Source organism: Carcharhinus amblyrhynchos, chromosome 7, assembly GCF_965287045.1.
Source record: "Carcharhinus amblyrhynchos chromosome 7, sCarAmb.v2.hapA, whole genome shotgun sequence".
NCBI classification, from domain to species: domain Eukaryota; kingdom Metazoa; phylum Chordata; class Chondrichthyes; order Carcharhiniformes; family Carcharhinidae; genus Carcharhinus; species Carcharhinus amblyrhynchos.
The window spans coordinates 106159087-106177182 of NC_137330.1; the positions used below are offsets into that span (position 1 = coordinate 106159087).

At 56.6% G+C, this 18096-nt stretch overlaps 38 non-coding genes and 2 pseudogenes across 38 annotated transcripts; all 40 read left to right on the plus strand.

The window, feature by feature from the left end:
* The first annotated feature begins 150 nt into the window (after nt 1-150).
* LOC145345940 (5S ribosomal RNA) lies at nt 151-269 on the plus strand. The gene has a single exon (XR_013887309.1). It is a non-coding gene; the product is annotated as a 5S ribosomal RNA (ribosomal RNA).
* Nucleotides 270-602: 333 nt separating this feature from the next.
* Nucleotides 603-721, plus strand: LOC145346086 (5S ribosomal RNA). Its single transcript, XR_013887448.1, has one exon. It is a non-coding gene; the product is annotated as a 5S ribosomal RNA (ribosomal RNA).
* A 333-nt stretch (nt 722-1054) lies between these two features.
* On the plus strand, nt 1055-1173 carry LOC145346315 (5S ribosomal RNA). The gene has a single exon (XR_013887668.1). It is a non-coding gene; the product is annotated as a 5S ribosomal RNA (ribosomal RNA).
* Nucleotides 1174-1506: 333 nt separating this feature from the next.
* LOC145346157 (5S ribosomal RNA) lies at nt 1507-1625 on the plus strand. The gene has a single exon (XR_013887516.1). It is a non-coding gene; the product is annotated as a 5S ribosomal RNA (ribosomal RNA).
* Nucleotides 1626-1958: 333 nt separating this feature from the next.
* Nucleotides 1959-2077, plus strand: LOC145346154 (5S ribosomal RNA). Its single transcript, XR_013887513.1, has one exon. It is a non-coding gene; the product is annotated as a 5S ribosomal RNA (ribosomal RNA).
* A 333-nt stretch (nt 2078-2410) lies between these two features.
* On the plus strand, nt 2411-2529 carry LOC145345942 (5S ribosomal RNA). Its single transcript, XR_013887310.1, has one exon. It is a non-coding gene; the product is annotated as a 5S ribosomal RNA (ribosomal RNA).
* Nucleotides 2530-2862: 333 nt separating this feature from the next.
* LOC145346096 (5S ribosomal RNA) lies at nt 2863-2981 on the plus strand. Its single transcript, XR_013887458.1, has one exon. It is a non-coding gene; the product is annotated as a 5S ribosomal RNA (ribosomal RNA).
* A 333-nt stretch (nt 2982-3314) lies between these two features.
* LOC145345685 (5S ribosomal RNA) lies at nt 3315-3423 on the plus strand (annotated as a pseudogene).
* Nucleotides 3424-3756: 333 nt separating this feature from the next.
* On the plus strand, nt 3757-3875 carry LOC145346252 (5S ribosomal RNA). Its single transcript, XR_013887606.1, has one exon. It is a non-coding gene; the product is annotated as a 5S ribosomal RNA (ribosomal RNA).
* Nucleotides 3876-4208: 333 nt separating this feature from the next.
* Nucleotides 4209-4327, plus strand: LOC145345943 (5S ribosomal RNA). Its single transcript, XR_013887311.1, has one exon. It is a non-coding gene; the product is annotated as a 5S ribosomal RNA (ribosomal RNA).
* Nucleotides 4328-4660: 333 nt separating this feature from the next.
* Nucleotides 4661-4779, plus strand: LOC145345944 (5S ribosomal RNA). The gene has a single exon (XR_013887312.1). It is a non-coding gene; the product is annotated as a 5S ribosomal RNA (ribosomal RNA).
* A 333-nt stretch (nt 4780-5112) lies between these two features.
* On the plus strand, nt 5113-5231 carry LOC145346087 (5S ribosomal RNA). The gene has a single exon (XR_013887449.1). It is a non-coding gene; the product is annotated as a 5S ribosomal RNA (ribosomal RNA).
* Nucleotides 5232-5563: 332 nt separating this feature from the next.
* On the plus strand, nt 5564-5682 carry LOC145345945 (5S ribosomal RNA). The gene has a single exon (XR_013887313.1). It is a non-coding gene; the product is annotated as a 5S ribosomal RNA (ribosomal RNA).
* A 333-nt stretch (nt 5683-6015) lies between these two features.
* Nucleotides 6016-6134, plus strand: LOC145345946 (5S ribosomal RNA). Its single transcript, XR_013887314.1, has one exon. It is a non-coding gene; the product is annotated as a 5S ribosomal RNA (ribosomal RNA).
* A 333-nt stretch (nt 6135-6467) lies between these two features.
* Nucleotides 6468-6586, plus strand: LOC145345947 (5S ribosomal RNA). The gene has a single exon (XR_013887315.1). It is a non-coding gene; the product is annotated as a 5S ribosomal RNA (ribosomal RNA).
* Nucleotides 6587-6919: 333 nt separating this feature from the next.
* LOC145346246 (5S ribosomal RNA) lies at nt 6920-7039 on the plus strand. The gene has a single exon (XR_013887600.1). It is a non-coding gene; the product is annotated as a 5S ribosomal RNA (ribosomal RNA).
* Nucleotides 7040-7372: 333 nt separating this feature from the next.
* LOC145345948 (5S ribosomal RNA) lies at nt 7373-7491 on the plus strand. The gene has a single exon (XR_013887316.1). It is a non-coding gene; the product is annotated as a 5S ribosomal RNA (ribosomal RNA).
* Nucleotides 7492-7824: 333 nt separating this feature from the next.
* LOC145345949 (5S ribosomal RNA) lies at nt 7825-7943 on the plus strand. The gene has a single exon (XR_013887317.1). It is a non-coding gene; the product is annotated as a 5S ribosomal RNA (ribosomal RNA).
* Nucleotides 7944-8276: 333 nt separating this feature from the next.
* LOC145345951 (5S ribosomal RNA) lies at nt 8277-8395 on the plus strand. The gene has a single exon (XR_013887319.1). It is a non-coding gene; the product is annotated as a 5S ribosomal RNA (ribosomal RNA).
* Nucleotides 8396-8728: 333 nt separating this feature from the next.
* LOC145346088 (5S ribosomal RNA) lies at nt 8729-8847 on the plus strand. Its single transcript, XR_013887450.1, has one exon. It is a non-coding gene; the product is annotated as a 5S ribosomal RNA (ribosomal RNA).
* Nucleotides 8848-9180: 333 nt separating this feature from the next.
* Nucleotides 9181-9299, plus strand: LOC145345952 (5S ribosomal RNA). Its single transcript, XR_013887320.1, has one exon. It is a non-coding gene; the product is annotated as a 5S ribosomal RNA (ribosomal RNA).
* A 333-nt stretch (nt 9300-9632) lies between these two features.
* Nucleotides 9633-9751, plus strand: LOC145346158 (5S ribosomal RNA). Its single transcript, XR_013887517.1, has one exon. It is a non-coding gene; the product is annotated as a 5S ribosomal RNA (ribosomal RNA).
* Nucleotides 9752-10084: 333 nt separating this feature from the next.
* Nucleotides 10085-10203, plus strand: LOC145346155 (5S ribosomal RNA). The gene has a single exon (XR_013887514.1). It is a non-coding gene; the product is annotated as a 5S ribosomal RNA (ribosomal RNA).
* A 333-nt stretch (nt 10204-10536) lies between these two features.
* Nucleotides 10537-10655, plus strand: LOC145345953 (5S ribosomal RNA). The gene has a single exon (XR_013887321.1). It is a non-coding gene; the product is annotated as a 5S ribosomal RNA (ribosomal RNA).
* Nucleotides 10656-10988: 333 nt separating this feature from the next.
* LOC145346160 (5S ribosomal RNA) lies at nt 10989-11107 on the plus strand. The gene has a single exon (XR_013887519.1). It is a non-coding gene; the product is annotated as a 5S ribosomal RNA (ribosomal RNA).
* Nucleotides 11108-11440: 333 nt separating this feature from the next.
* Nucleotides 11441-11559, plus strand: LOC145346156 (5S ribosomal RNA). Its single transcript, XR_013887515.1, has one exon. It is a non-coding gene; the product is annotated as a 5S ribosomal RNA (ribosomal RNA).
* Nucleotides 11560-11892: 333 nt separating this feature from the next.
* LOC145346090 (5S ribosomal RNA) lies at nt 11893-12011 on the plus strand. Its single transcript, XR_013887452.1, has one exon. It is a non-coding gene; the product is annotated as a 5S ribosomal RNA (ribosomal RNA).
* A 333-nt stretch (nt 12012-12344) lies between these two features.
* Nucleotides 12345-12463, plus strand: LOC145345954 (5S ribosomal RNA). The gene has a single exon (XR_013887322.1). It is a non-coding gene; the product is annotated as a 5S ribosomal RNA (ribosomal RNA).
* Nucleotides 12464-12796: 333 nt separating this feature from the next.
* LOC145346215 (5S ribosomal RNA) lies at nt 12797-12915 on the plus strand. Its single transcript, XR_013887571.1, has one exon. It is a non-coding gene; the product is annotated as a 5S ribosomal RNA (ribosomal RNA).
* A 333-nt stretch (nt 12916-13248) lies between these two features.
* On the plus strand, nt 13249-13357 carry LOC145345740 (5S ribosomal RNA; annotated as a pseudogene).
* A 333-nt stretch (nt 13358-13690) lies between these two features.
* Nucleotides 13691-13809, plus strand: LOC145346254 (5S ribosomal RNA). Its single transcript, XR_013887608.1, has one exon. It is a non-coding gene; the product is annotated as a 5S ribosomal RNA (ribosomal RNA).
* Nucleotides 13810-14142: 333 nt separating this feature from the next.
* Nucleotides 14143-14261, plus strand: LOC145345955 (5S ribosomal RNA). Its single transcript, XR_013887323.1, has one exon. It is a non-coding gene; the product is annotated as a 5S ribosomal RNA (ribosomal RNA).
* A 333-nt stretch (nt 14262-14594) lies between these two features.
* On the plus strand, nt 14595-14713 carry LOC145345956 (5S ribosomal RNA). The gene has a single exon (XR_013887324.1). It is a non-coding gene; the product is annotated as a 5S ribosomal RNA (ribosomal RNA).
* Nucleotides 14714-15046: 333 nt separating this feature from the next.
* On the plus strand, nt 15047-15165 carry LOC145346091 (5S ribosomal RNA). Its single transcript, XR_013887453.1, has one exon. It is a non-coding gene; the product is annotated as a 5S ribosomal RNA (ribosomal RNA).
* A 333-nt stretch (nt 15166-15498) lies between these two features.
* LOC145346007 (5S ribosomal RNA) lies at nt 15499-15617 on the plus strand. Its single transcript, XR_013887372.1, has one exon. It is a non-coding gene; the product is annotated as a 5S ribosomal RNA (ribosomal RNA).
* A 333-nt stretch (nt 15618-15950) lies between these two features.
* Nucleotides 15951-16069, plus strand: LOC145345958 (5S ribosomal RNA). The gene has a single exon (XR_013887325.1). It is a non-coding gene; the product is annotated as a 5S ribosomal RNA (ribosomal RNA).
* A 333-nt stretch (nt 16070-16402) lies between these two features.
* Nucleotides 16403-16521, plus strand: LOC145345959 (5S ribosomal RNA). Its single transcript, XR_013887326.1, has one exon. It is a non-coding gene; the product is annotated as a 5S ribosomal RNA (ribosomal RNA).
* Nucleotides 16522-16854: 333 nt separating this feature from the next.
* Nucleotides 16855-16973, plus strand: LOC145345960 (5S ribosomal RNA). Its single transcript, XR_013887327.1, has one exon. It is a non-coding gene; the product is annotated as a 5S ribosomal RNA (ribosomal RNA).
* A 333-nt stretch (nt 16974-17306) lies between these two features.
* On the plus strand, nt 17307-17425 carry LOC145345961 (5S ribosomal RNA). Its single transcript, XR_013887328.1, has one exon. It is a non-coding gene; the product is annotated as a 5S ribosomal RNA (ribosomal RNA).
* A 333-nt stretch (nt 17426-17758) lies between these two features.
* On the plus strand, nt 17759-17877 carry LOC145346092 (5S ribosomal RNA). The gene has a single exon (XR_013887454.1). It is a non-coding gene; the product is annotated as a 5S ribosomal RNA (ribosomal RNA).
* The last annotated feature ends 219 nt before the right edge of the window (nt 17878-18096 follow it).

Sequence of the window (18096 nt, forward strand, 5' to 3'; positions counted from 1 at the left end):
CAAGCGCAGTATCTCTGCTGATTCAGGGAGCTTTGCCCCAAACACTGCGTCAGTGTTTCCCTCCCTCCCTCCTCCTCTGACCACAGCACAAAGCCAATTGTCGGCATCTGAGTTGTGAGCGTGAAAAGGCCAGAAATGAGAGCAGCCAGCGCCTACGGCCATACTAGCCTGAAAACGCCCGATCTCGTCTGATCTCGGAAGCTAAGCAGGCTCAGGCCTGGTTAGTACTTGGATGGGAGACCGCCTGGGAATACCAGGTGCCGTAGGCTTTTGCTGCCAGCCGGGGCTGCCCGCAACGCCGGCTGTCGGCCCAGAGGCGGCTCACGTTTTGGCTGAGGAACTTTGCTGGTGATTTGTGGGAGAAGTCGGAACAGCAATACCCAGGAAGAAGTGCCAAGCAGACTATCTCTGGTGTCTCAGTGCTCAGGCCAGCAATATCCACCAAGAAGTGACAAGCGCAGTATCTCTGCTGATTCAGGGAGCTTTGCCCCAAACACTGCGTCAGTGTTTCCCTCCCTCCCTCCTCCTCTGACCACAGCACAAAGCCAATTGTCGGCATCTGAGTTGTGAGCGTGAAAAGGCCAGAAATGAGAGCAGCCAGCGCCTACGGCCATACTAGCCTGAAAACGCCCGATCTCGTCTGATCTCGGAAGCTAAGCAGGCTCAGGCCTGGTTAGTACTTGGATGGGAGACCGCCTGGGAATATCGGGTGCCGTAGGCTTTTGCTGCCAGCCGGGGCTGCCCGCAACGCCGGCTGTCGGCCCAGAGGCGGCTCACGTTTTGGCTGAGGAACTTTGCTGGTGATTTGTGGGAGAAGTCGGAACAGCAATACCCAGGAAGAAGTGCCAAGCAGACTATCTCTGGTGTCTCAGTGCTCAGGCCAGCAATATCCACCAAGAAGTGACAAGCGCAGTATCTCTGCTGATTCAGGGAGCTTTGCCCCAAACACTGCGTCAGTGTTTCCCTCCCTCCCTCCTCCTCTGACCACAGCACAAAGCCAATTGTCGGCATCTGAGTTGTGAGCGTGAAAAGGCCAGAAATGAGAGCAGCCAGCGCCTACGGCCATACTAGCCTGAAAACGCCCGATGTCGTCTGATCTCGGAAGCTAAGCAGGCTCAGGCCTGGTTAGTACTTGGATGGGAGACCGCCTGGGAATACCAGGTGCCGTAGGCTTTTGCTGCCAGCCGGGGCTGCCCGCAACGCCGGCTGTCGGCCCAGAGGCGGCTCACGTTTTGGCTGAGGAACTTTGCTGGTGATTTGTGGGAGAAGTCGGAACAGCAATACCCAGGAAGAAGTGCCAAGCAGACTATCTCTGGTGTCTCAGTGCTCAGGCCAGCAATATCCACCAAGAAGTGACAAGCGCAGTATCTCTGCTGATTCAGGGAGCTTTGCCCCAAACACTGCGTCAGTGTTTCCCTCCCTCCCTCCTCCTCTGACCACAGCACAAAGCCAATTGTCGGCATCTGAGTTGTGAGCGTGAAAAGGCCAGAAATGAGAGCAGCCAGCGCCTACGGCCATACTAGCCTGAAAACGCCCGATCTCGTCTGATCTCGGAAACTAAGCAGGCTCAGGCCTGGTTAGTACTTGGATGGGAGACCGCCTGGGAATACCAGGTGCCGTAGGCTTTTGCTGCCAGCCGGGGCTGCCCGCAACGCCGGCTGTCGGCCCAGAGGCGGCTCACGTTTTGGCTGAGGAACTTTGCTGGTGATTTGTGGGAGAAGTCGGAACAGCAATACCCAGGAAGAAGTGCCAAGCAGACTATCTCTGGTGTCTCAGTGCTCAGGCCAGCAATATCCACCAAGAAGTGACAAGCGCAGTATCTCTGCTGATTCAGGGAGCTTTGCCCCAAACACTGCGTCAGTGTTTCCCTCCCTCCCTCCTCCTCTGACCACAGCACAAAGCCAATTGTCGGCATCTGAGTTGTGAGCGTGAAAAGGCCAGAAATGAGAGCAGCCAGCGCCTATGGCCATACTAGCCTGAAAACGCCCGATCTCGTCTGATCTCGGAAGCTAAGCAGGCTCAGGCCTGGTTAGTACTTGGATGGGAGACCGCCTGGGAATATCGGGTGCCGTAGGCTTTTGCTGCCAGCCGGGGCTGCCCGCAACGCCGGCTGTCGGCCCAGAGGCGGCTCACGTTTTGGCTGAGGAACTTTGCTGGTGATTTGTGGGAGAAGTCGGAACAGCAATACCCAGGAAGAAGTGCCAAGCAGACTATCTCTGGTGTCTCAGTGCTCAGGCCAGCAATATCCACCAAGAAGTGACAAGCGCAGTATCTCTGCTGATTCAGGGAGCTTTGCCCCAAACACTGCGTCAGTGTTTCCCTCCCTCCCTCCTCCTCTGACCACAGCACAAAGCCAATTGTCGGCATCTGAGTTGTGAGCGTGAAAAGGCCAGAAATGAGAGCAGCCAGCGCCTACGGCCATACTAGCCTGAAAACGCCCGATCTCGTCTGATCTCGGAAGCTAAGCAGGCTCAGGCCTGGTTAGTACTTGGATGGGAGACCGCCTGGGAATACCAGGTGCCGTAGGCTTTTGCTGCCAGCCGGGGCTGCCCGCAACGCCGGCTGTCGGCCCAGAGGCGGCTCACGTTTTGGCTGAGGAACTTTGCTGGTGATTTGTGGGAGAAGTCGGAACAGCAATACCCAGGAAGAAGTGCCAAGCAGACTATCTCTGGTGTCTCAGTGCTCAGGCCAGCAATATCCACCAAGAAGTGACAAGCGCAGTATCTCTGCTGATTCAGGGAGCTTTGCCCCAAACACTGCGTCAGTGTTTCCCTCCCTCCCTCCTCCTCTGACCACAGCACAAAGCCAATTGTCGGCATCTGAGTTGTGAGCGTGAAAAGGCCAGAAATGAGAGCAGCCAGCGCCTACGGCCATACTAGCCTGAAAACGCCCGATCTCGTCTGATCTCGGAAGCTAAGCAGGTTCAGGCCTGGTTAGTACTTGGATGGGAGACCGCCTGGGAATACCAGGTGCCGTAGGCTTTTGCTGCCAGCCGGGGCTGCCCGCAACGCCGGCTGTCGGCCCAGAGGCGGCTCACGTTTTGGCTGAGGAACTTTGCTGGTGATTTGTGGGAGAAGTCGGAACAGCAATACCCAGGAAGAAGTGCCAAGCAGACTATCTCTGGTGTCTCAGTGCTCAGGCCAGCAATATCCACCAAGAAGTGACAAGCGCAGTATCTCTGCTGATTCAGGGAGCTTTGCCCCAAACACTGCGTCAGTGTTTCCCTCCCTCCCTCCTCCTCTGACCACAGCACAAAGCCAATTGTCGGCATGTGAGTTGTGAGCGTGAAAAGGCCAGAAATGAGAGCAGCCAGCGCCTACGGCCATACTAGCCTGAAAACGCCCGATCTCGGAAGCTAAGAAGGCTCAGGCCTGGTTAGTACTTGGATGGGAGACCGCCTGGGAATACCAGGTGCCGTAGGCTTTTGCTGCCAGCCGGGGCTGCCCGCAACGCCGGCTGTCGGCCCAGAGGCGGCTCACGTTTTGGCTGAGGAACTTTGCTGGTGATTTGTGGGAGAAGTCGGAACAGCAATACCCAGGAAGAAGTGCCAAGCAGACTATCTCTGGTGTCTCAGTGCTCAGGCCAGCAATATCCACCAAGAAGTGACAAGCGCAGTATCTCTGCTGATTCAGGGAGCTTTGCCCCAAACACTGCGTCAGTGTTTCCCTCCCTCCCTCCTCCTCTGACCACAGCACAAAGCCAATTGTCGGCATCTGAGTTGTGAGCGTGAAAAGGCCAGAAATGAGAGCAGCCAGCGCCTACGGCCATACTAGCCTGAAAACGCCCGATCTCGTCTGATCTCGGAAGCTAAGCAGGATCAGGCCTGGTTAGTACTTGGATGGGAGACCGCCTGGGAATACCAGGTGCCGTAGGCTTTTGCTGCCAGCCGGGGCTGCCCGCAACGCCGGCTGTCGGCCCAGGGGCGGCTCACGTTTTGGCTGAGGAACTTTGCTGGTGATTTGTGGGAGAAGTCGGAACAGCAATACCCAGGAAGAAGTGCCAAGCAGACTATCTCTGGTGTCTCAGTGCTCAGGCCAGCAATATCCACCAAGAAGTGACAAGCGCAGTATCTCTGCTGATTCAGGGAGCTTTGCCCCAAACACTGCGTCAGTGTTTCCCTCCCTCCCTCCTCCTCTGACCACAGCACAAAGCCAATTGTCGGCATCTGAGTTGTGAGCGTGAAAAGGCCAGAAATGAGAGCAACCAGCGCCTACGGCCATACTAGCCTGAAAACGCCCGATCTCGTCTGATCTCGGAAGCTAAGCAGGCTCAGGCCTGGTTAGTACTTGGATGGGAGACCGCCTGGGAATACCAGGTGCCGTAGGCTTTTGCTGCCAGCCGGGGCTGCCCGCAACGCCGGCTGTCGGCCCAGGGGCGGCTCACGTTTTGGCTGAGGAACTTTGCTGGTGATTTGTGGGAGAAGTCAGAACAGCAATACCCAGGAAGAAGTGCCAAGCAGACTATCTCTGGTGTCTCAGTGCTCAGGCCAGCAATATCCACCAAGAAGTGACAAGCGCAGTATCTCTGCTGATTCAGGGAGCTTTGCCCCAAACACTGCGTCAGTGTTTCCCTCCCTCCCTCCTCCTCTGACCACAGCACAAAGCCAATTGTCGGCATCTGAGTTGTGAGCGTGAAAAGGCCAGAAATGAGAGCAGCCAGCGCCTACGGCCATACTAGCCTGAAAACGCCCGATCTCGTCTGATCTCGGAAGCTAAGCAGGCTCAGGCCTGGTTAGTACTTGGATGGGAGACCGCCTGGGAATACCAGGTGCCGTAGGCTTTTGCTGCCAGCCGGGGCTGCCCGCAACGCCGGCTGTCGGCCCAGAGGCGGCTCACGTTTTGGCTGAGGAACTTTGCTGGTGATTTGTGGGAGAAGTCGGAACAGCAATACCCAGGAAGAAGTGCCAAGCAGACTATCTCTGGTGTCTCAGTGCTCAGGCCAGCAATATCCACCAAGAAGTGACAAGCGCAGTATCTCTGCTGATTCAGGGAGCTTTGCCCCAAACACTGCGTCAGTGTTTCCCTCCCTCCCTCCTCCTCTGACCACAGCACAAAGCCAATTGTCGGCATCTGAGTTGTGAGCGTGAAAAGGCCAGAAATGAGAGCAGCCAGCGCCTACGGCCATACTAGCCTGAAAACGCCCGATCTCGTCTGATCTCGGAAGCTAAGCAGGCTCAGGCCTGGTTAGTACTTGGATGGGAGACCGCCTGGGAATATCGGGTGCCGTAGGCTTTTGCTGCCAGCCGGGGCTGCCCGCAACGCCGGCTGTCGGCCCAGAGGCGGCTCACGTTTTGGCTGAGGAACTTTGCTGGTGATTTGTGGGAGAAGTCGGAACAGCAATACCCAGGAAGAAGTGCCAAGCAGACTATCTCTGGTGTCTCAGTGCTCAGGCCAGCAATATCCACCAAGAAGTGACAAGCGCAGTATCTCTGCTGATTCAGGGAGCTTTGCCCCAAACACTGCGTCAGTGTTTCCCTCCCTCCCTCCTCCTCTGACCACAGCACAAGCCAATTGTCGGCATCTGAGTTGTGAGCGTGAAAAGGCCAGAAATGAGAGCAGCCAGCGCCTACGGCCATACTAGCCTGAAAACGCCCGATCTCGTCTGATCTCGGAAGCTAAGCAGGCTCAGGCCTGGTTAGTACTTGGATGGGAGACCGCCTGGGAATACCAGGTGCCGTAGGCTTTTGCTGCCAGCCGGGGCTGCCCGCAACGCCGGCTGTCGGCCCAGGGGCGGCTCACGTTTTGGCTGAGGAACTTTGCTGGTGATTTGTGGGAGAAGTCGGAACAGCAATACCCAGGAAGAAGTGCCAAGCAGACTATCTCTGGTGTCTCAGTGCTCAGGCCAGCAATATCCACCAAGAAGTGACAAGCGCAGTATCTCTGCTGATTCAGGGAGCTTTGCCCCAAACACTGCGTCAGTGTTTCCCTCCCTCCCTCCTCCTCTGACCACAGCACAAAGCCAATTGTCGGCATCTGAGTTGTGAGCGTGAAAAGGCCAGAAATGAGAGCAGCCAGCGCCTACGGCCATACTAGCCTGAAAACGCCCGATCTCGTCTGATCTCGGAAGCTAAGCAGGCTCAGGCCTGGTTAGTACTTGGATGGGAGACCGCCTGGGAATACCAGGTGCCGTAGGCTTTTGCTGCCAGCCGGGGCTGCCCGCAACGCCGGCTGTCGGCCCAGAGGCGGCTCACGTTTTGGCTGAGGAACTTTGCTGGTGATTTGTGGGAGAAGTCGGAACAGCAATACCCAGGAAGAAGTGCCAAGCAGACTATCTCTGGTGTCTCAGTGCTCAGGCCAGCAATATCCACCAAGAAGTGACAAGCGCAGTATCTCTGCTGATTCAGGGAGCTTTGCCCCAAACACTGCGTCAGTGTTTCCCTCCCTCCCTCCTCCTCTGACCACAGCACAAAGCCAATTGTCGGCATCTGAGTTGTGAGCGTGAAAAGGCCAGAAATGAGAGCAGCCAGCGCCTACGGCCATACTAGCCTGAAAACGCCCGATCTCGTCTGATCTCGGAAGCTAAGCAGGCTCAGGCCTGGTTAGTACTTGGATGGGAGACCGCCTGGGAATACCAGGTGCCGTAGGCTTTTGCTGCCAGCCGGGGCTGCCCGCAACGCCGGCTGTCGGCCCAGAGGCGGCTCACGTTTTGGCTGAGGAACTTTGCTGGTGATTTGTGGGAGAAGTCGGAACAGCAATACCCAGGAAGAAGTGCCAAGCAGACTATCTCTGGTGTCTCAGTGCTCAGGCCAGCAATATCCACCAAGAAGTGACAAGCGCAGTATCTCTGCTGATTCAGGGAGCTTTGCCCCAAACACTGCGTCAGTGTTTCCCTCCCTCCCTCCTCCTCTGACCACAGCACAAAGCCAATTGTCGGCATCTGAGTTGTGAGCGTGAAAAGGCCAGAAATGAGAGCAGCCAGCGCCTACGGCCATACTAGCCTGAAAACGCCCGATCTCGTCTGATCTCGGAAGCTAAGCAGGCTCAGGCCTGGTTAGTACTTGGATGGGAGACCGCCCGGGAAATACCAGGTGCCGTAGGCTTTTGCTGCCAGCCGGGGCTGCCCGCAACGCCGGCTGTCGGCCCAGGGGCGGCTCACGTTTTGGCTGAGGAACTTTGCTGGTGATTTGTGGGAGAAGTCGGAACAGCAATACCCAGGAAGAAGTGCCAAGCAGACTATCTCTGGTGTCTCAGTGCTCAGGCCAGCAATATCCACCAAGAAGTGACAAGCGCAGTATCTCTGCTGATTCAGGGAGCTTTGCCCCAAACACTGCGTCAGTGTTTCCCTCCCTCCCTCCTCCTCTGACCACAGCACAAAGCCAATTGTCGGCATCTGAGTTGTGAGCGTGAAAAGGCCAGAAATGAGAGCAGCCAGCGCCTACGGCCATACTAGCCTGAAAACGCCCGATCTCGTCTGATCTCGGAAGCTAAGCAGGCTCAGGCCTGGTTAGTACTTGGATGGGAGACCGCCTGGGAATACCAGGTGCCGTAGGCTTTTGCTGCCAGCCGGGGCTGCCCGCAACGCCGGCTGTCGGCCCAGAGGCGGCTCACGTTTTGGCTGAGGAACTTTGCTGGTGATTTGTGGGAGAAGTCGGAACAGCAATACCCAGGAAGAAGTGCCAAGCAGACTATCTCTGGTGTCTCAGTGCTCAGGCCAGCAATATCCACCAAGAAGTGACAAGCGCAGTATCTCTGCTGATTCAGGGAGCTTTGCCCCAAACACTGCGTCAGTGTTTCCCTCCCTCCCTCCTCCTCTGACCACAGCACAAAGCCAATTGTCGGCATCTGAGTTGTGAGCGTGAAAAGGCCAGAAATGAGAGCAGCCAGCGCCTACGGCCATACTAGCCTGAAAACGCCCGATCTCGTCTGATCTCGGAAGCTAAGCAGGCTCAGGCCTGGTTAGTACTTGGATGGGAGACCGCCTGGGAATACCAGGTGCCGTAGGCTTTTGCTGCCAGCCGGGGCTGCCCGCAACGCCGGCTGTCGGCCCAGGGGCGGCTCACGTTTTGGCTGAGGAACTTTGCTGGTGATTTGTGGGAGAAGTCGGAACAGCAATACCCAGGAAGAAGTGCCAAGCAGACTATCTCTGGTGTCTCAGTGCTCAGGCCAGCAATATCCACCAAGAAGTGACAAGCGCAGTATCTCTGCTGATTCAGGGAGCTTTGCCCCAAACACTGCGTCAGTGTTTCCCTCCCTCCCTCCTCCTCTGACCACAGCACAAAGCCAATTGTCGGCATCTGAGTTGTGAGCGTGAAAAGGCCAGAAATGAGAGCAGCCAGCGCCTACGGCCATACTAGCCTGAAAACGCCCGATCTCGTCTGATCTCGGAAGCTAAGCAGGCTCAGGCCTGGTTAGTACTTGGATGGGAGACCGCCTGGGAATACCAGGTGCCGTAGGCTTTTGCTGCCAGCCGGGGCTGCCCGCAACGCCGGCTGTCGGCCCAGGGGCGGCTCACGTTTTGGCTGAGGAACTTTGCTGGTGATTTGTGGGAGAAGTCGGAACAGCAATACCCAGGAAGAAGTGCCAAGCAGACTATCTCTGGTGTCTCAGTGCTCAGGCCAGCAATATCCACCAAGAAGTGACAAGCGCAGTATCTCTGCTGATTCAGGGAGCTTTGCCCCAAACACTGCGTCAGTGTTTCCCTCCCTCCCTCCTCCTCTGACCACAGCACAAAGCCAATTGTCGGCATCTGAGTTGTGAGCGTGAAAAGGCCAGAAATGAGAGCAGCCAGCGCCTACGGCCATACTAGCCTGAAAACGCCCGATCTCGTCTGATCTCGGAAGCTAAGCAGGCTCAGGCCTGGTTAGTACTTGGATGGGAGACCGCCTGGGAATATCGGGTGCCGTAGGCTTTTGCTGCCAGCCGGGGCTGCCCGCAACGCCGGCTGTCGGCCCAGAGGCGGCTCACGTTTTGGCTGAGGAACTTTGCTGGTGATTTGTGGGAGAAGTCGGAACAGCAATACCCAGGAAGAAGTGCCAAGCAGACTATCTCTGGTGTCTCAGTGCTCAGGCCAGCAATATCCACCAAGAAGTGACAAGCGCAGTATCTCTGCTGATTCAGGGAGCTTTGCCCCAAACACTGCGTCAGTGTTTCCCTCCCTCCCTCCTCCTCTGACCACAGCACAAAGCCAATTGTCGGCATCTGAGTTGTGAGCGTGAAAAGGCCAGAAATGAGAGCAGCCAGCGCCTACGGCCATACTAGCCTGAAAACGCCCGATCTCGTCTGATCTCGGAAGCTAAGCAGGCTCAGGCCTGGTTAGTACTTGGATGGGAGACCGCCTGGGAATACCAGGTGCCGTAGGCTTTTGCTGCCAGCCGGGGCTGCCCGCAACGCCGGCTGTCGGCCCAGAGGCGGCTCACGTTTTGGCTGAGGAACTTTGCTGGTGATTTGTGGGAGAAGTCGGAACAGCAATACCCAGGAAGAAGTGCCAAGCAGACTATCTCTGGTGTCTCAGTGCTCAGGCCAGCAATATCCACCAAGAAGTGACAAGCGCAGTATCTCTGCTGATTCAGGGAGCTTTGCCCCAAACACTGCGTCAGTGTTTCCCTCCCTCCCTCCTCCTCTGACCACAGCACAAAGCCAATTGTCGGCATCTGAGTTGTGAGCGTGAAAAGGCCAGAAATGAGAGCAGCCAGCGCCTACGGCCATACTAGCCTGAAAACGCCCGATCTCGTCTGATCTCGGAAACTAAGCAGGCTCAGGCCTGGTTAGTACTTGGATGGGAGACCGCCTGGGAATACCAGGTGCCGTAGGCTTTTGCTGCCAGCCGGGGCTGCCCGCAACGCCGGCTGTCGGCCCAGAGGCGGCTCACGTTTTGGCTGAGGAACTTTGCTGGTGATTTGTGGGAGAAGTCGGAACAGCAATACCCAGGAAGAAGTGCCAAGCAGACTATCTCTGGTGTCTCAGTGCTCAGGCCAGCAATATCCACCAAGAAGTGACAAGCGCAGTATCTCTGCTGATTCAGGGAGCTTTGCCCCAAACACTGCGTCAGTGTTTCCCTCCCTCCCTCCTCCTCTGACCACAGCACAAAGCCAATTGTCGGCATCTGAGTTGTGAGCGTGAAAAGGCCAGAAATGAGAGCAGCCAGCGCCTATGGCCATACTAGCCTGAAAACGCCCGATCTCGTCTGATCTCGGAAGCTAAGCAGGCTCAGGCCTGGTTAGTACTTGGATGGGAGACCGCCTGGGAATATCGGGTGCCGTAGGCTTTTGCTGCCAGCCGGGGCTGCCCGCAACGCCGGCTGTCGGCCCAGAGGCGGCTCACGTTTTGGCTGAGGAACTTTGCTGGTGATTTGTGGGAGAAGTCGGAACAGCAATACCCAGGAAGAAGTGCCAAGCAGACTATCTCTGGTGTCTCAGTGCTCAGGCCAGCAATATCCACCAAGAAGTGACAAGCGCAGTATCTCTGCTGATTCAGGGAGCTTTGCCCCAAACACTGCGTCAGTGTTTCCCTCCCTCCCTCCTCCTCTGACCACAGCACAAAGCCAATTGTCGGCATCTGAGTTGTGAGCGTGAAAAGGCCAGAAATGAGAGCAGCCAGCGCCTACGGCCATACTAGCCTGAAAACGCCCGATCTCGTCTGATCTCGGAAGCTAAGCAGGCTCAGGCCTGGTTAGTACTTGGATGGGAGACCGCCTGGGAATACCAGGTGCCGTAGGCTTTTGCTGCCAGCCGGGGCTGCCCGCAACGCCGGCTGTCGGCCCAGAGGCGGCTCACGTTTTGGCTGAGGAACTTTGCTGGTGATTTGTGGGAGAAGTCGGAACAGCAATACCCAGGAAGAAGTGCCAAGCAGACTATCTCTGGTGTCTCAGTGCTCAGGCCAGCAATATCCACCAAGAAGTGACAAGCGCAGTATCTCTGCTGATTCAGGGAGCTTTGCCCCAAACACTGCGTCAGTGTTTCCCTCCCTCCCTCCTCCTCTGACCACAGCACAAAGCCAATTGTCGGCATCTGAGTTGTGAGCGTGAAAAGGCCAGAAATGAGAGCAGCCAGCGCCTACGGCCATACTAGCCTGAAAACGCCCGATCTCGTCTGATCTCGGAAACTAAGCAGGCTCAGGCCTGGTTAGTACTTGGATGGGAGACCGCCTGGGAATACCAGGTGCCGTAGGCTTTTGCTGCCAGCCGGGGCTGCCCGCAACGCCGGCTGTCGGCCCAGAGGCGGCTCACGTTTTGGCTGAGGAACTTTGCTGGTGATTTGTGGGAGAAGTCGGAACAGCAATACCCAGGAAGAAGTGCCAAGCAGACTATCTCTGGTGTCTCAGTGCTCAGGCCAGCAATATCCACCAAGAAGTGACAAGCGCAGTATCTCTGCTGATTCAGGGAGCTTTGCCCCAAACACTGCGTCAGTGTTTCCCTCCCTCCCTCCTCCTCTGACCACAGCACAAAGCCAATTGTCGGCATCTGAGTTGTGAGCGTGAAAAGGCCAGAAATGAGAGCAGCCAGCGCCTATGGCCATACTAGCCTGAAAACGCCCGATCTCGTCTGATCTCGGAAGCTAAGCAGGCTCAGGCCTGGTTAGTACTTGGATGGGAGACCGCCTGGGAATATCGGGTGCCGTAGGCTTTTGCTGCCAGCCGGGGCTGCCCGCAACGCCGGCTGTCGGCCCAGAGGCGGCTCACGTTTTGGCTGAGGAACTTTGCTGGTGATTTGTGGGAGAAGTCGGAACAGCAATACCCAGGAAGAAGTGCCAAGCAGACTATCTCTGGTGTCTCAGTGCTCAGGCCAGCAATATCCACCAAGAAGTGACAAGCGCAGTATCTCTGCTGATTCAGGGAGCTTTGCCCCAAACACTGCGTCAGTGTTTCCCTCCCTCCCTCCTCCTCTGACCACAGCACAAAGCCAATTGTCGGCATCTGAGTTGTGAGCGTGAAAAGGCCAGAAATGAGAGCAGCCAGCGCCTACGGCCATACTAGCCTGAAAACGCCCGATCTCGTCTGATCTCGGAAGCTAAGCAGGCTCAGGCCTGGTTAGTACTTGGATGGGAGACCGCCTGGGAATATCGGGTGCCGTAGGCTTTTGCTGCCAGCCGGGGCTGCCCGCAACGCCGGCTGTCGGCCCAGAGGCGGCTCACGTTTTGGCTGAGGAACTTTGCTGGTGATTTGTGGGAGAAGTCGGAACAGCAATACCCAGGAAGAAGTGCCAAGCAGACTATCTCTGGTGTCTCAGTGCTCAGGCCAGCAATATCCACCAAGAAGTGACAAGCGCAGTATCTCTGCTGATTCAGGGAGCTTTGCCCCAAACACTGCGTCAGTGTTTCCCTCCCTCCCTCCTCCTCTGACCACAGCACAAAGCCAATTGTCGGCATCTGAGTTGTGAGCGTGAAAAGGCCAGAAATGAGAGCAGCCAGCGCCTACGGCCATACTAGCCTGAAAACGCCCGATCTCGTCTGATCTCGGAAGCTAAGCAGGCTCAGGCCTGGTTAGTACTTGGATGGGAGACCGCCTGGGAATACCAGGTGCCGTAGGCTTTTGCTGCCAGCCGGGGCTGCCCGCAACGCCGGCTGTCGGCCCAGAGGCGGCTCACGTTTTGGCTGAGGAACTTTGCTGGTGATTTGTGGGAGAAGTCGGAACAGCAATACCCAGGAAGAAGTGCCAAGCAGACTATCTCTGGTGTCTCAGTGCTCAGGCCAGCAATATCCACCAAGAAGTGACAAGCGCAGTATCTCTGCTGATTCAGGGAGCTTTGCCCCAAACACTGCGTCAGTGTTTCCCTCCCTCCCTCCTCCTCTGACCACAGCACAAAGCCAATTGTCGGCATCTGAGTTGTGAGCGTGAAAAGGCCAGAAATGAGAGCAGCCAGCGCCTACGGCCATACTAGCCTGAAAACGCCCGATCTGGTCTGATCTCGGAAGCTAAGCAGGCTCAGGCCTGGTTAGTACTTGGATGGGAGACCGCCTGGGAATACCAGGTGCCGTAGGCTTTTGCTGCCAGCCGGGGCTGCCCGCAACGCCGGCTGTCGGCCCAGAGGCGGCTCACGTTTTGGCTGAGGAACTTTGCTGGTGATTTGTGGGAGAAGTCGGAACAGCAATACCCAGGAAGAAGTGCCAAGCAGACTATCTCTGGTGTCTCAGTGCTCAGGCCAGCAATATCCACCAAGAAGTGACAAGCGCAGTATCTCTGCTGATTCAGGGAGCTTTGCCCCAAACACTGCGTCAGTGTTTCCCTCCCTCCCTCCTCCTCTGACCACAGCACAAAGCCAATTGTCGGCATCTGAGTTGTGAGCGTGAAAAGGCCAGAAATGAGAGCAGCCAGCGCCTACGGCCATACTAGCCTGAAAACGCCCGATCTTGGAAGCTAAGAAGGCTCAGGCCTGGTTAGTACTTGGATGGGAGACCGCCTGGGAATACCAGGTGCCGTAGGCTTTTGCTGCCAGCCGGGGCTGCCCGCAACGCCGGCTGTCGGCCCAGAGGCGGCTCACGTTTTGGCTGAGGAACTTTGCTGGTGATTTGTGGGAGAAGTCGGAACAGCAATACCCAGGAAGAAGTGCCAAGCAGACTATCTCTGGTGTCTCAGTGCTCAGGCCAGCAATATCCACCAAGAAGTGACAAGCGCAGTATCTCTGCTGATTCAGGGAGCTTTGCCCCAAACACTGCGTCAGTGTTTCCCTCCCTCCCTCCTCCTCTGACCACAGCACAAAGCCAATTGTCGGCATCTGAGTTGTGAGCGTGAAAAGGCCAGAAATGAGAGCAGCCAGCGCCTACGGCCATACTAGCCTGAAAACGCCCGATCTCGTCTGATCTCGGAAGCTAAGCAGGATCAGGCCTGGTTAGTACTTGGATGGGAGACCGCCTGGGAATACCAGGTGCCGTAGGCTTTTGCTGCCAGCCGGGGCTGCCCGCAACGCCGGCTGTCGGCCCAGGGGCGGCTCACGTTTTGGCTGAGGAACTTTGCTGGTGATTTGTGGGAGAAGTCGGAACAGCAATACCCAGGAAGAAGTGCCAAGCAGACTATCTCTGGTGTCTCAGTGCTCAGGCCAGCAATATCCACCAAGAAGTGACAAGCGCAGTATCTCTGCTGATTCAGGGAGCTTTGCCCCAAACACTGCGTCAGTGTTTCCCTCCCTCCCTCCTCCTCTGACCACAGCACAAAGCCAATTGTCGGCATCTGAGTTGTGAGCGTGAAAAGGCCAGAAATGAGAGCAACCAGCGCCTACGGCCATACTAGCCTGAAAACGCCCGATCTCGTCTGATCTCGGAAGCTAAGCAGGCTCAGGCCTGGTTAGTACTTGGATGGGAGACCGCCTGGGAATACCAGGTGCCGTAGGCTTTTGCTGCCAGCCGGGGCTGCCCGCAACGCCGGCTGTCGGCCCAGGGGCGGCTCACGTTTTGGCTGAGGAACTTTGCTGGTGATTTGTGGGAGAAGTCAGAACAGCAATACCCAGGAAGAAGTGCCAAGCAGACTATCTCTGGTGTCTCAGTGCTCAGGCCAGCAATATCCACCAAGAAGTGACAAGCGCAGTATCTCTGCTGATTCAGGGAGCTTTGCCCCAAACACTGCGTCAGTGTTTCCCTCCCTCCCTCCTCCTCTGACCACAGCACAAAGCCAATTGTCGGCATCTGAGTTGTGAGCGTGAAAAGGCCAGAAATGAGAGCAGCCAGCGCCTACGGCCATACTAGCCTGAAAACGCCCGATCTCGTCTGATCTCGGAAGCTAAGCAGGCTCAGGCCTGGTTAGTACTTGGATGGGAGACCGCCTGGGAATACCAGGTGCCGTAGGCTTTTGCTGCCAGCCGGGGCTGCCCGCAACGCCGGCTGTCGGCCCAGAGGCGGCTCACGTTTTGGCTGAGGAACTTTGCTGGTGATTTGTGGGAGAAGTCGGAACAGCAATACCCAGGAAGAAGTGCCAAGCAGACTATCTCTGGTGTCTCAGTGCTCAGGCCAGCAATATCCACCAAGAAGTGACAAGCGCAGTATCTCTGCTGATTCAGGGAGCTTTGCCCCAAACACTGCGTCAGTGTTTCCCTCCCTCCCTCCTCCTCTGACCACAGCACAAAGCCAATTGTCGGCATCTGAGTTGTGAGCGTGAAAAGGCCAGAAATGAGAGCAGCCAGCGCCTACGGCCATACTAGCCTGAAAACGCCCGATCTCGTCTGATCTCGGAAGCTAAGCAGGCTCAGGCCTGGTTAGTACTTGGATGGGAGACCGCCTGGGAATATCGGGTGCCGTAGGCTTTTGCTGCCAGCCGGGGCTGCCCGCAACGCCGGCTGTCGGCCCAGAGGCGGCTCACGTTTTGGCTGAGGAACTTTGCTGGTGATTTGTGGGAGAAGTCGGAACAGCAATACCCAGGAAGAAGTGCCAAGCAGACTATCTCTGGTGTCTCAGTGCTCAGGCCAGCAATATCCACCAAGAAGTGACAAGCGCAGTATCTCTGCTGATTCAGGGAGCTTTGCCCCAAACACTGCGTCAGTGTTTCCCTCCCTCCCTCCTCCTCTGACCACAGCACAAAGCCAATTGTCGGCATCTGAGTTGTGAGCGTGAAAAGGCCAGAAATGAGAGCAGCCAGCGCCTACGGCCATACTAGCCTGAAAACGCCCGATCTCGTCTGATCTCGGAAGCTAAGCAGGCTCAGGCCTGGTTAGTACTTGGATGGGAGACCGCCCGGGAATACCAGGTGCCGTAGGCTTTTGCTGCCAGCCGGGGCTGCCCGCAACGCCGGCTGTCGGCCCAGGGGCGGCTCACGTTTTGGCTGAGGAACTTTGCTGGTGATTTGTGGGAGAAGTCGGAACAGCAATACCCAGGAAGAAGTGCCAAGCAGACTATCTCTGGTGTCTCAGTGCTCAGGCCAGCAATATCCACCAAGAAGTGACAAGCGCAGTATCTCTGCTGATTCAGGGAGCTTTGCCCCAAACACTGCGTCAGTGTTTCCCTCCCTCCCTCCTCCTCTGACCACAGCACAAAGCCAATTGTCGGCATCTGAGTTGTGAGCGTGAAAAGGCCAGAAATGAGAGCAGCCAGCGCCTACGGCCATACTAGCCTGAAAACGCCCGATCTCGTCTGATCTCGGAAGCTAAGCAGGCTCAGGCCTGGTTAGTACTTGGATGGGAGACCGCCTGGGAATACCAGGTGCCGTAGGCTTTTGCTGCCAGCCGGGGCTGCCCGCAACGCCGGCTGTCGGCCCAGAGGCGGCTCACGTTTTGGCTGAGGAACTTTGCTGGTGATTTGTGGGAGAAGTCGGAACAGCAATACCCAGGAAGAAGTGCCAAGCAGACTATCTCTGGTGTCTCAGTGCTCAGGCCAGCAATATCCACCAAGAAGTGACAAGCGCAGTATCTCTGCTGATTCAGGGAGCTTTGCCCCAAACACTGCGTCAGTGTTTCCCTCCCTCCCTCCTCCTCTGACCACAGCACAAAGCCAATTGTCGGCATCTGAGTTGTGAGCGTGAAAAGGCCAGAAATGAGAGCAGCCAGCGCCTACGGCCATACTAGCCTGAAAACGCCCGATCTCGTCTGATCTCGGAAGCTAAGCAGGCTCAGGCCTGGTTAGTACTTGGATGGGAGACCGCCTGGGAATACCAGGTGCCGTAGGCTTTTGCTGCCAGCCGGGGCTGCCCGCAACGCCGGCTGTCGGCCCAGGGGCGGCTCACGTTTTGGCTGAGGAACTTTGCTGGTGATTTGTGGGAGAAGTCGGAACAGCAATACCCAGGAAGAAGTGCCAAGCAGACTATCTCTGGTGTCTCAGTGCTCAGGCCAGCAATATCCACCAAGAAGTGACAAGCGCAGTATCTCTGCTGATTCAGGGAGCTTTGCCCCAAACACTGCGTCAGTGTTTCCCTCCCTCCCTCCTCCTCTGACCACAGCACAAAGCCAATTGTCGGCATCTGAGTTGTGAGCGTGAAAAGGCCAGAAATGAGAGCAGCCAGCGCCTACGGCCATACTAGCCTGAAAACGCCCGATCTCGTCTGATCTCGGAAGCTAAGCAGGCTCAGGCCTGGTTAGTACTTGGATGGGAGACCGCCTGGGAATACCAGGTGCCGTAGGCTTTTGCTGCCAGCCGGGGCTGCCCGCAACGCCGGCTGTCGGCCCAGGGGCGGCTCACGTTTTGGCTGAGGAACTTTGCTGGTGATTTGTGGGAGAAGTCGGAACAGCAATACCCAGGAAGAAGTGCCAAGCAGACTATCTCTGGTGTCTCAGTGCTCAGGCCAGCAATATCCACCAAGAAGTGACAAGCGCAGTATCTCTGCTGATTCAGGGAGCTTTGCCCCAAACACTGCGTCAGTGTTTCCCTCCCTCCCTCCTCCTCTGACCACAGCACAAAGCCAATTGTCGGCATCTGAGTTGTGAGCGTGAAAAGGCCAGAAATGAGAGCAGCCAGCGCCTACGGCCATACTAGCCTGAAAACGCCCGATCTCGTCTGATCTCGGAAGCTAAGCAGGCTCAGGCCTGGTTAGTACTTGGATGGGAGACCGCCTGGGAATACCAGGTGCCGTAGGCTTTTGCTGCCAGCCGGGGCTGCCCGCAACGCCGGCTGTCGGCCCAGAGGCGGCTCACGTTTTGGCTGAGGAACTTTGCTGGTGATTTGTGGGAGAAGTCGGAACAGCAATACCCAGGAAGAAGTGCCAAGCAGACTATCTCTGGTGTCTCAGTGCTCAGGCCAGCAATATCCACCAAGAAGTGACAAGCGCAGTATCTCTGCTGATTCAGGGAGCTTTGCCCCAAACACTGCGTCAGTGTTTCCCTCCCTCCCTCCTCCTCTGACCACAGCACAAAGCCAATTGTCGGCATCTGAGTTGTGAGCGTGAAAAGGCCAGAAATGAGAGCAGCCAGCGCCTACGGCCATACTAGCCTGAAAACGCCCGATCTCGTCTGATCTCGGAAGCTAAGCAGGCTCAGGCCTGGTTAGTACTTGGATGGGAGACCGCCTGGGAATATCGGGTGCCGTAGGCTTTTGCTGCCAGCCGGGGCTGCCCGCAACGCCGGCTGTCGGCCCAGAGGCGGCTCACGTTTTGGCTGAGGAACTTTGCTGGTGATTTGTGGGAGAAGTCGGAACAGCAATACCCAGGAAGAAGTGCCAAGCAGACTATCTCTGGTGTCTCAGTGCTCAGGCCAGCAATATCCACCAAGAAGTGACAAGCGCAGTATCTCTGCTGATTCAGGGAGCTTTGC